Source organism: Meles meles, chromosome 20 (genome assembly GCF_922984935.1).
Source record: "Meles meles chromosome 20, mMelMel3.1 paternal haplotype, whole genome shotgun sequence".
NCBI classification, from domain to species: domain Eukaryota; kingdom Metazoa; phylum Chordata; class Mammalia; order Carnivora; family Mustelidae; genus Meles; species Meles meles.
The window spans coordinates 60,658,771-60,670,891 of record NC_060085.1 but is presented as its reverse complement, the minus strand read 5'-3'; the positions used below and the strand labels follow the sequence as shown (position 1 = coordinate 60,670,891).

At 42.2% G+C, this 12,121-nt stretch overlaps 1 protein-coding gene across 2 annotated transcripts in view; it reads right to left on the bottom strand.

The window, feature by feature from the left end:
- The window catches only part of ALDH1L1 (aldehyde dehydrogenase 1 family member L1), a 138,145-nt gene extending 128,854 nt beyond the window's left edge, over positions 1–9,291 (bottom strand). For both annotated transcript variants that reach the window (XM_045990660.1, XM_045990661.1), the window contains exon 1: positions 9,145–9,291. The gene's annotated coding sequence lies outside the window, so the exon portion shown is untranslated. The remainder of the gene's footprint in view (positions 1–9,144) is intronic.
- Between the last annotated feature and the right edge of the window lie 2,830 nt (positions 9,292–12,121).

Here is a 12,121-nt window from a genome sequence, read left to right as displayed (position 1 = left end):
TTGAAAAAAAAAAAAAAGGAAAATTACAGACCAATGTCCCTGATGAACATGGATGCCAACATTCTCACCAAGGTACTAGCCAACTGGAACCAGCAGTACATGAAAAAGATTATTCACCATAACCAAGTGGGATTTATTCCTGGATTGCAAGGGCAGTTCAACATTTGCAAATCAATCAATGTGATATATCACATTAATAAAAGAAAGGACAAGAACCATATGATCTCCATTGATGCAGAAAAAGCATTTTTCATATACTACAGCATCCTTTCTTGATTAAAACTCTCCAAAGTGTAGGGATAGAAGGAACATACCTCAATACCATAAAAGCCATCTATAAAAAGTTCACAGTAAATATCATCCTCAATGGGAAAAAACTGAGAGCTTTTCCCTTAGGGTCAAGAAGGTCAGGAACTCAAGGGTAATGTCCTTTCTTACCACTGTTGTTCAACATAGTACTAGAAGTCCAAGCCTCAGCAATCAGACAACAAAAAGAAATAAAAGGCATTCAAACTGGCAAACAAGAAGTCAAACTGTCTTTGCAGATGGCATGATACTTTATGTGGAAAACCCAAAAGACTCCACTCCAAAATTGCTAGAACTCATACAGCAATTCAGCAATGTGGCAGGATATAAAATCAATACACAGAAATCAGCTGCATTTCTTTTCACTAACAATGAGACAGAAGAAAGAAAATTAAGGAATTGATCCTATTTACAATAGCACCCAAAACCCATAAGATACCTAAGAATAAACCTAACCAAATAGGTAAAGGATCTGTACTCTAAAAACTGGAGAACACTTCTGAAAGAAACTGAGGAAGATACAAACAGATGGAAAAACATTCCATGCTCATGGATTGGAAGAATAAACATTGTTAAAAGGTCTATGCTACCCAGAGCAATCTATACATTCAAAGAAATCCCTATCAAAATATCAAAAAATCAAAATCAACATTTTCACAGACCTGGACCAAATAATCCTAAAATTTGTATGGAACTAGAAAAGACCCCAAATAGCCAAAGGAATGTTGAAAAAGAAAACCAAAGCTGGTGGCATCACAATGCCGGACATCAACCTATATTACAAAACTAATCATTAAGACAGTATGCTACTGGCACAAACAGACACATAAATCAATGGAATAGAATAGAGAACCCAGAAACGGACCCTCAACTCCATGGTCAACTTATTTTGACAAAGAAGGAAAGAATATCCAATGGAAAAAAGGTAATCTGTTCAATAAGTGGTGCTGGGAAAATTGGACAGCCACATATGTAAAAAGAAAATGGACCATTCTTTTACACCATACACAAAGATAAACTCAAAATGGATGAAAGACCTCAGTGTGACACAGGAATCAATCAAAATCCTAGAGGAGAACACAGACAGCATCCTCTTTGACCTCAGATGCAGCAACTTCTTGCTAGACACATCTCCAGAGGCAATGGAAAGAAAAGCAAAAATGAACTACTGGACCTCATCAAGATCAAAAGCTTCTGCACAGCAAAGGAAGAAATCAACAAAACTAAAAGGTAACCTATGGAATGGGAGAAGATATTTGCAAGTGACAGTACAGATAAAGGGCTAGTATCCAAGATCTATAAAGAACTTATCAAACTCAACACCCAAAAATAATAATCCAGTAAAGAAATGGGCAGAAGACATGAATAGACATTTCTCCAAAGAAGACATACAAATGGCCAGTGGACACATGAAAAACTTCACATCACTTGGCATCAGCGAAATACAAATCAAAATCACAATGACATACCACCTTACACCAGTCAGAATGGCTAAAACTAACAAGACAGGAAACAACAAATGTTGGCAAGGATGTGGAGAAAGGGGAACCCTCTTACACTGTTGGTGGGAATGCAAGCAATTTTTTCTTAGTTAGTCTAACTAGGGGCTTATCAATTTCCACTCTGGAAAAAGGTATGGAGATTCCTCAAGAAGTTAAAAATAGATATACTCTACAAACCAGCAATTTCACTACTAGGCATTTACCCAAAAGATACAAATATAGTGATCTGAAGGGGCACATGCACCCCAATGTTCATAGCAGCAATATCCACAAACGCCAAACTGTGAAAAGAGCTGAGATATCCAACAACAGATGAATGGATAAAGAAGTTGTGGAATATACACACACACACACACACATACACATATATGTATATATATGAATATATATGTATTCTGTGTATATATATGTATATATACATATATGTGTATGCATATATATGTAATATTGTGTATATATATGTATGTGTGTGTATATTATATATATGAATATTACTCAGCCATCAGAAAAGATGAATACTTACCATTTACATCAACATGGATGTAGCTGAAGGGTATTACACTGAGCAAAATAAGTCAAATATAGAAAGACAATTATACAGTTTCACTCATTTGTGGAATGTAAGAAACAGTGCAGAGGATCATAGGGGAAGGGAGGGAAAACTGAATGGGAAGTATCAGAGAGGGAAATGAGCTATGAGAGGCTCTTAACTATAGGAAACAGGCTGCTGTAGGAAAGGGCTGCTGTAGGGGAGGTGGGGATGGGAGATGGGGATGGGGTATTTGGGGGATGGGCATTAAGTAAGGCACATGATGTGATGAGCACTTGGTATTACACCCAACTGATAAATTACTGAACAGTACATCTGAAACTAATGATATACTCTATGTTGGTTAATTGAATTTAAGTTAAAATTTTTTTTAAAACCACCCAGTGTTTATCACAACAAAATGGCTTCCTTAATCCCCATCACATCTTTATCCATTCATCTATTGATGAACATCTTGGCTTTTTCCAGTTTGGCTACTACGGGCATTGCTGCTATAAACTATGGGGTGCATGTGCCCCTTCGGATCACTACACTTTTATCTTTTGGGTAAATGCCTAGTACTGAAATTGCTGGTTTGTAGAGTATATCTATTTTTAACTTCTTGAGGAATCTCCATACCTTTTTCCAGAGTGGAAATTGATAAGCCCCTAGTTAGACTAACTAAGAAAAAATTGCTAATTTCAAAAATGTAAGAAGGACCATCACTACTACCCCATAGTCATTTAAAGAGTAATAAAGGAATATTATTAATAACTATACAACCTCAAATTTGATAACTTAGATGAAAGGAACATTTCTTGCAAGACACCATTCAACAAAACTTATACAAGGAAAATAGAAATAGGTCTACATATATTAAAGGCATTGAATTAATAATTAATACCCTTCCAAAGCAGAAAGCACCTAGGTTCACTGGTGAATTCCACCAAACACGTAAGATTCAAAATCAATTAATCAATTCATGTAATAGATTACACAATCAAAATCAAAATCAATTAATGTAATAGATTACACTAACAGGACAGAGAATGAAAATCATGTGAACAGATAAATAGATAAATAGATGCAGAAAAAGTATTTGACAAAATCCAATACTCATTCCTGATAAAAAATTCTCAGCAAACTAGGAATGGAGAGGAAATTAACCTGATAAAGAACATCTACAAACAAACCCATAACTCTTATCACACTTAATTGTAAGAAACTAGAAACTTTCCCACTAAGATCAGAAACAAGCCAAGGGCCTTCCTTTCATTATTTCTATTCAAAATCCTACTGGAAATTCTAGCAAAGAAATAAGAAAAGGTGATAAAAGGATTGGAAAGGAGGAAATAAACTGTCTGTGTTCACAAATGACATGATTGTCCATGTAGAAAATCTTAAAGAATCAACAAGAAACTCCTAAAACCAATAAATGATTATAGGAAGGTTACAGGAGAGAAGGTTAATATGCAAAAGTCAATTGCTTCTTATATGCCAGCAATAAACAATTGGAACTTGAAATTAAAAACACAATATCATTTACATATCACATAAAAATGAAATTATTTATGTGTAAATATAACAAAATATGTAAAAGAGCTACATTAGGAAAACTGCAAGACTAATGAAGGAAATGAAATAAAACCTAAGTAGTGGAGATATTATATACACATGGTTAGGAAAACTCAATATTGTCAAGACATCAGTTTTTTCCAATTTGACCTTTGGATTCAACACAATCTCAGTGAAAATCTCAGCAAGTTATTTGGTAGATATCAACAAACTGATTTTGAAGTTTATACTAAAGGCAAAAGACCTGAAAGAACCCAACACAATATTGAAGGAGAGGGGCAAAGTCAAAATACTGACACCACCCAACTTCAGTATGATGCCACAGTAATGAAGCTATAGTATTCAAGACAGTGTGATATTGGCAAAAGAGTAGACAAATAGATAAGACACACACAAAACGTCACCTGATCTTTGAGAAAGTATAAAAGCAATTCAACAGAGAAAAATAGATTTTTCAACAAATGATTCTTGAATGACTGGACATTCACATGCAAAAAAAAAAAAAAAAAAAGACCCTCAAATCAATATATCAATCACATGTAAAATTTTCATATAGATAAAACTATAAAACTCCTAGAAGATAACATATGAGGCAATCCAGATGACTGTGGTTCTGACTTTTTAGATACAACAAAACCATGGAAGGAAAAAAGTGACAAATTGAACTTTATTAGACTTAAAAAACTTCTGCTCTGCAAAAGACAAGCCACAAAGGGCGGTGGGGGGGGAGCGGGGGGGGGCGGGGGGATCTGCAAAACACACATCTGATAAAGGACTAGTATCCAAAATATACAAAGGATTCTTAAAACTCAACTGTAGGAAAACAACTCAACTTAAAATTGGAGGAAAGACCTGAACAGATATCTCAACAAAGAGATACCAATGGGAGATGAATACATGAAAACATGCTTAACATCATATGTCACTAGGGATTGCAAATTAAAACAACAATGAAATACCACTGCAAATCTATTAGAATGACTAAAATCCAAAACACTAACAACACAAAATGTTGGTGAAGAGGTGGAGCAACAGGAACTCTCATTCATTGTTGGTGGGAATAAGAAATGGTACAGTGACTTTGGAAAATAGTTTGGTAGTTTCTTAATGAAAAAAACAAAAAACTAAACACACTCTTCCCATACAATTCAGCAATCACGGTCTTTACCTAAATGAGGGGGCAATTTAGGTCCATACAAAAACCTATACACAGATATTTATAGCAGCTTTACTCATAATTACCTAAACTCGAAAGCAACCAACATGTCCTTCAATAGGTGAATGAGTAAATAAACTGTGGTACATCCAGAGAAAGACTTTTTTTATTCCACGCTAAGAAGAAATGAGCTATCAAACATAAAAAGAGAGAAATTTTAATGCCTATTGCTAAATGAAAGAAGCCCGTCCTAAAAGGCTACATACTGTATTATTCTAGCTATACTGACAGTCTCAACTAGGAAAACAGAGGGAAAAAAAATCAGTATTTGACAGAGGCTTAGAGGAGGAGGGAGAGGAATGAACAGGTGGAACACAGGACATTTTTCAGTTACCTACTGTAATGGCAGATGCAGGTCCTTATACATCTGCCAAAACCCACTGAATATGTAACACAAAGAGTGATGGGAGCTGTAGACTTTAAGAATATTGTATCAGTATCCAGTCATCAAGAGTAACAAATGTGCCTAGTGCTAATGCAAGGTGTTACTAATATATTTGGGACAGTGGAGGAGCATGGGGGCTGAGGGAGTATGTGGGAACTCTTTGTACTCTGCTCAATTGTTCTGTAAACAAAATTGTTCTAAAAACTAATTTAAACAAACAAATCTATAGTTCACCTCTTACTTCAAAATGCAGTTATTTGGGTTAAAATAAATATTTTAAAAATCAAATACAGGAAGAAAACATCAAAGTATGAGGGGAAAAAATCTGGTAAGTGTTGGACTTTAGAAACTTGACTCTAAAGGAAAGATACAAAGGAAGCATGTGATAAATGTTCATACAGGAAGATTTTACGTGTATCTGAAGCAATTTGCCAAAAGAATAAAAGCCCTCTGCCAACAGATGAATATGAACGTGTTTAAGTTACAATTAATCAAATGCCTATTGCTAAATAGGCATCATAAAACAAGGGACTGTTTTTCTCCTATAAAACTGGAAGGCACTGAAGGCAGTATAAATATTGATGTTGTCCAGGTTACGGGAAAAGGAATGCTCTCCTGCCACACTAGTGGGATAACAATTTGGGGCAAATTCTCTAGAGGAAAATTTGGCAATAAATATCAAAATCCTAGAAATGGTTCTTTTCTTCTGACTCAGCATTTTTACTTCTAAAATTTGTTTGGGTGAGCAAATAACGGCATGAGTATGGCAAAATCATGCTACATGCACACTGTGTAAGACAGGCGGCCGGTGAGGGCAACACACTTTGCTTCGCCTCCGGGAATATGTAGGCCGGAGCACCCGAACAGATAACAAACCACTATGATTTTTAAAAGTGCTGTGCATGTCTATGTCTCTGTACTTGCAGCACAAAAAACTGGGTGGATTCACACAGAAATGTTAAAAGTCCCTGGGTAGAGTGCTTTGGGTTTGGGGCATTTTCATGAAAGTAATTATCTTTTTTTTACCAGAATGTTCTGTTTTTGTTCTCCCCCCCCCCCCCAAACTGAGCATGTATTACTCATGGGAAAGTAAAGCAGTATAAAAAAGATCCCTTTGGAAGCAGGGAGGCAGAGTCAGGGGAGCCACCAGTGGGGCTGTTGTCAACAGTCCCAGGAAGCTGAGCTTGGCAGGGACAGGTGCTCCCAGAGGGGCCTCAGCCAGTCTTGACCTTTGGCTTGTGAAAAGCTCAGGAACGCCAAGGGGGCAGAGTCAGGGAAGGGACTACACCGCTGCTGAGGGGGGCAGCTCGGCTGGCTGTCAGGCAGCCTACAAGGCTCTGCCTCCTTCCTGAGTTGGCAGGCTCAGCCCCTTGCCCCTGGCAGTGCTTGGGCACACTCTGGGGCTGCCCTGGCAGCAGCAGGATTGTCAGGGCTTCCCAGGCCTCCTACCCCAAGCACACCGCTCAGACCTGGTTCCCCAGTGAAATTTCCTTACTGCTTAGAAGTTCACTGACAAGTCCTTGAAACAGGCAGATTGACATTCCCCCAGGGACTTCATTGCCTGGACATTGACCTTTTGCTAAGGGCAAAAGGCAATCTTAGGCTGAACCCCAGGATCCTGTAAGTCTACTTTAACATATTAAAAATTCCTTTGGAAACTTCCTTTATCTCTAACCCCTCCCCCAAGATACATATACATCTAAATTAGGGTCTCATGAAGGGACTGGCCAGGCTAGATAGGGAGAGATAGGTAAGGGACTATAGGATCAGGCTCACAGAAATCCCCAAAAGAGCAGACATATAAGAAAACCAGAGATAATGGAACAAACAAGACCACCCAACCCTAGGTTTCAGAGGTGAGGTCTTGTCATAACAGTCACTTATGACCAACAAAGAATTACCAGATCCTAAAAAGGAAGTAAATCATAAAAGGTAATAAAAAGGTAATCATAAAATCATAAAAGGTAATCACTAGTCCTTACTCAATGGTGCTATCTATAGAGATGTTAAAAGGATTTATGTAACCTGGTTAGTCTTCAATAAAAAAACAACCCTAAAAGCCTTCAGTGGCAGTCCTGCAGGGACCCCTCTCACTCCCAGAGCTTTTTCTGTATCTTTGTTTAATAAAACTCTCTTTACCCACTCTCTTTTGTCCTCAAGATTCCTTCTTTGACTCCATGAGACAAGAACCTCACTCTCCCGCTTCACCAGGACCCAGCTCTCAGACCCTGCCCAAGCTGGATGTGTGCAGGAGCAGCAGCTCTGGGCCACCAGTTCTCAAGCTGTAGTCTTGGGACCCGCAGAAGAATGCAGCTCTAGGAGGGGGCAGAGGCTCAGCCAAGCTTCAGGGCACAGCCACAAGGCATCCTATTTCATCAGCTGTCTTGGGTGCAGGGGAAAGGGGACGGGAGAGGCGGGGGTTGGGGAGAGAGAGAGCAAAGCTGACTGCACTTCTGCAATCAGTCTACTCCATTAGGCACCTGGCAGGGAGGATACTGTGTCCCGCCCAAAGCGGGGTCCCTGGGGGTCCTGTTTCACCCACTGTCTTTCCCACCATCCTGTGCACAGGGGCTGGCCATGGTGCAGGCTTCCCCAGACCACTTGAGTCTGCTGACCTGTAATCCACCTTAAGGAATCACGTTCATCTCTTAAGGTTCAATCTCCTTGTCTCCAAAAGAGACATCACAGTATTGTCTCCAACACTGTCCCAGAGGTTAATATTTGTAGGAGGGAAGGCAGCCCACATTCAGCAGAGCTCCTAGGTCCAAAGTGCATGATCTTCTGTCATTCCGAAGCAACATCGGCAGACAGTAGTATTAGTATTTATCCCTCCACCTCAATTTTAGCCAAAGAAACAGTGGGAGTTTGAGAAATTTGCCCAAGGTCACTGGGAAGCGAGGGAGTAGGGAGAAAATAGTCACCTGAAGCCAAAGGCCACCACCCTTAACTCAGCATCTGAACACACTCCTTGAATTCTGTCTCCATCTGCACCTAAGCCATATTCCTGCCCCTTCTAGGGAGGTGAAAAAGAGGGACCTGAACAGGTGCGGGGATGCTGGGCTCTAAGTAGCACAACCCCAAGAACCGTGTTGGGATCAAGCTGGGGTGCAGGGGTCAATGCTCCTGTGCACTAGGGACCGTGGGGCTGTAGAAGCTCTCCAATCACAAAATGCCCTTGTGCCTGGCCCCCAGATTTGGCCAATCAGAGGGGATATTTTCCACTCCGAGAATGGGGTGCGGGACTTAGCCCAGGACGCAGAGGGTCCCTAGGACACGGAGAAGCCCTGTCAAGCTTCTGATTGTCGCTTTCTCTCTCAGATCCTCAGTTTTCTCTTCTGGAAGCCAGGCAGATAATGCCTGCCCCACAGGGCTGCCGGCTCAGAAAAGCGCCCTGCCTGGCCAGCCCGGCTGGATCCCCACATCCTGGTTCTCCAGCCTGAGGGCCCCTGGCCAGGATGGAGGCTCGGCTGCCCCGGGGAAATCCCGGACCAGACCCCAAGCCCTGCTTCCCCGCAGGGAAGCTCGTGTGTCCGCTAGGAGGCCCCACTGGGGACCCAAGCCCAGAACCCCTGGAGTCGCGAGTTGGGACAGACCCCGGAGGTCGGGACTAGAGGGTGGGGGGGTTACTCACCAAACGCGGGAGGAGGCACAGGAATCGCCGGCCAGAAAGAACCTCTGAGAGCCTTGGTCGGAGGACAAGGACTGGCACAGGCCGGCCCAGGGCGGCAGAGAGGTGGAACCCGCCCCGGCCAGTCCCAGAACTTCGGCCAAGGCCAGAGCCTCAGAAGGGAGGGGCCCCTGATGGAGGCGAAAGGGGCGGAGGCGCGAGGCGGGGGCGCGGGGCGGGACGCGGGGCCTGAGGAATGTCTCCCTGGGTAGGGGTGGAGAGGGCTCTCACTGGCTGTGTGAGTGTAGCCGGCACTGTCACTCACCCTCTCTGTGCTTGCTTGAATTTACAGGCGAGAAAACTTGCTAAGGACCCTTCAGATGTGAAGGCAAGTGGAGGGCATTCTTCTGTAGTTTATGAGAAGGCGTGAGTGCCCGGTGGTGAGGGATACCTACAAGGCCGAGTTGGTGGGAGGAAACAGACAACCCTGATAATGTCACTCACTCACTCATTCAAGAATGATGTGCCAAGTTCCTACTCTGTGCAATGGACAGGGGCAGAGCCAAACAAGATCCTAGCCTTGTGCGAACCTGCAGTCACCTGCAAGAGACAGTAAATGTGTACCTGGGTAAATAAGGGGGTTTCTGCATGCCCAGGGCCCTTCCTGCCCGGCACAGCCCCCAGCCTCCCTCTAGACAATTCCTCTTCTCTTTGCTCCTCTCCACCTAGTCTGGGTGCCCTGATGCCTCTCCTGTCTCAGGCAGGGTTACCTGTCCCATTCTGGGCCAAAGTCCAGAAAAGAGAATACAGAGGAAGATAAATCTGCACATTGTTTTCTGACTGAGAGCCTATATCCACTGGCTCCAGGACAAGACACCAAGAATGCCCTTCCTGACACACCTACTGCTGGACTCCGCTATGCCCTTCCTAGCCTCACTTCTTTTAGGGTTCTTGCTACCTGAGCTCCAGCCACCCCAGACCTCTACACAGTGCCTGAACACTCAAGTGTAAAGGCCTCAGGGCCTTTATGCTGGCCTCTGCCAGAATGTTCCTCTCTCATATACTACAGAAGAATGCCCCCCCTTGCCTTCACATCCTACCTGATATATTCAATATCTGATGCAGAGCCGTAGAGAAGCGTTTCCAAGTCATACAATCTAAAGAGTCCCTCCAGCTATGTGTAGAAGAACAAAACTCGATCATTCTCTTCCACCATACACAAAGAAAAACTCAAAAGAGTTAAAAGACCTCAACGTGAGGCAGGAATCCATCAGAATCCTAGAGGAGAACATAGGCAGTAACCTCTTCAATATTGGCCACAGCAACTTTTTTCAAGATATGTCTCCAAAGGCAAAGGAAACAAAAGCAAATTTTAGGGACTTCATCAAGATAACGAGTTTCTGCACAGCAAAGGAAACAGTCAACAACACAAAGAGGCAACCCACAGAATGGGAGAAGATATTCACAAATGACAGTACAGACAAAAGGCTGATATCCAGGATCTATAAAGAACTCCTCAAACTCAACACACACAAAAGATAATCACGTCAAAAAATGGGCAGAAGACATGAACAGACACTTCTCCAATGAAGACATACAAATGGCTAACAGACACATGAAAAAAATGTTCATCATCACTGGCCATTGGGGAGATTCAAATCAAAACCACATTGAGAGGGGCGCCTGGGTGACTCAGTGGATTAAGCCGCTGCCTTCGGCTCAGGTCATGATCTCAGGGTCCTGGGATCGAGCCCCGCATTGGGCTCTCTGCTCCGCAGGGAGCCTGCTTCCTCCTCTCTCTCTGCCTGCCTCTCTGCCTACTTGTGATCTCTCTCTCTGTCAAATAAATAAAATAAAATCTTAAAAAAAAAAAAAACCACATTGAGATAACACCATACACCAGTTAGAATGGCCAAAATTAGCAAGACAGGAAACAACGTGTGTTGGAGAGGTTGTGGAGAAAGCGGAACCCTCTTACACTGTTGGTGGGAATGCAAGTTGGTGCAGCCACTTTGGAGAACAGTGTGGAGATTCCTCAAGAAATTAAAAATAGAGCCTCCCTATGACCCTGCAATTGCACTCCTGGGTATTTACCCCAAAGATACAGATGGAGTGAAAAGAAGGGCCATCTGTACCCCAGTGTTCATAGCAGCAATGGCCACGGTCGCCAAACTGTGGAAAGAACCAAGATGCCCTTCAACGGATGAATAGATAAGGAAGATGTGGTACATATACACAATGGAGTATTATGCCTCCATCAGAAAGGATGAATACCCAACTTTGTATCAACATGGATGGGACTGGAAGAGATTATGATGAGTGAAATAAGTCAAGCAGAGAGAGTCAAGTATCATATGGTTTCGCTTACTTGTGGAGCATAAGGAATAACACGGAGGACATGGGGAGATGGAGAGAAGTGAGTTGAGGGAAATTGGAGGGGGAGATGAACCAGGAGAGACTATGGACTCTGAAAAACAACCTGAAGGTTTTGGAGAGGATGTGGGTGGGAGGTTGTCACGGTGAGCCTGGTGGTGGGTATTAAGGAGGGCATGTATTGCATGGAGCACTGGGTGTGGTGCATAAACAATGAATACTGGAACACTGAAAAGAAATTAAAAAAAAAATAAAGGCAAAAAATAAATAAATAAAGAAGTCCCTCAGCCAGTCACCATCACTTCACTTTACTTTATTTCCTTCACAGCACTTACTGTATATCTGACATTTTTTAGTTCATTATTTGGTTATTAATCTGTCTCTCCTGCTATTACAACTCTTTGAGGACAGGAAACTTGCAGGATGTGTTCACTATTGTCAGGTGCCTGGACTGGGAAAGCAGCATGAGCAGAGGTTTCAGGTTAGAATAGAAAGGCAAAAGGATCAGTACAGGAAATCCTGAAAAAATGGGCTTGGAGATTGGACAACCTTAAAAGTGTCAGGAAGTTAGAGAAGAACCCATAACCTTAGCAGTGTATGGAGCTGGAGAGGGGGGAAGTTTACACAG